Source organism: Protopterus annectens, chromosome 3.part0 (genome assembly GCF_019279795.1).
Source record: "Protopterus annectens isolate FY-2018-M chromosome 3.part0, PAN1.0, whole genome shotgun sequence".
NCBI classification, from domain to species: Eukaryota; Metazoa; Chordata; order Ceratodontiformes; family Protopteridae; genus Protopterus; species Protopterus annectens.
This window is the reverse complement of record NC_056731.1, coordinates 1,922,399,082-1,922,400,152: the sequence shown is the minus strand read 5'-3', so window position 1 is coordinate 1,922,400,152 and position 1,071 is coordinate 1,922,399,082.

Genomic DNA, 1,071 nt, shown 5'->3' with positions numbered 1-1,071 from the left:
TTTGTATCAAATAACATTTTTATATCATGTTCTAGGTTTATAACATATATTATCATATTAATTCCACATTATACAGGACAACTATATCAGCTAACACTTTCCTTTATGCTACTAGTGTACACCTTCTTTATCTAACTGATTCCCTTCCTTATGGGGAATTTTGTAGAGCTAATACTTTATGTGAAAACACTTGGTACTAGGGACTTTATTAGTGTACAGTTATTTTTTATTTATTTTATTTACTTATTTAACATTTATTAACCGGGAAAGTTATTCTTACAGTTACAGTTATTCTCCCCTTCACAGTAAATAAAAGAATAATAAATATTTGAATAAATGTACATTATTTAGATCACAGAAATTAAGTTTATTTTGTGACATGATACTCACCCTTTATGGAAAGGGTGTCTCATATATTGAAAACATATTGGTCTATAATGACATCAGATGAATGCTTAACATGTTTAAACTAGAAACTTCTTATCACAATACCCCTAACTTAGGTGATCTTATTATGCACTCTTTGGATAGTGTGTGTGTGTGTGTGTGTGTGTGTGTGTGTGTGTGTGTGTGTGTGTGTGTGTGTGTGTGTGTGTGTGTGTGTGTGTGTGTGTGTGTGTGTGTGGAGTGGGGGATTTAATGTAGAATGTAAAGGTTGTTCTATCTGCCATCATTTTTAAATAGTTTCTAACAGACTATTACTGGCCATAATTTTTATCTACTTTAAAACTTAATTTGTATAGGTACATAGTCTGAAACTATCACAGAATACGTTTTCATGGTTTGGACCATATTCGTTTGATATGTAGCATCTTCCTAATCTTTCCCAGGGACCATATTTTGCTGAAAAAATGTTCATATTCTACTTCATTTTGTATTGTTTCCATTACATTAACAGGCTGAAATGCATGTATATATTTCTCTAAGTATCTGCCCTCTGTTTGTATTTTGTGGTGTATTGGCCCTCCAGAGATGCCTTTCTTATTTCCTATAGTGTCTCAGTCTCCTGCTAACACCATACATCCTTGATAAAAGGCTATACCTTTACCCATGTTGTTGTATCTTTCGGCT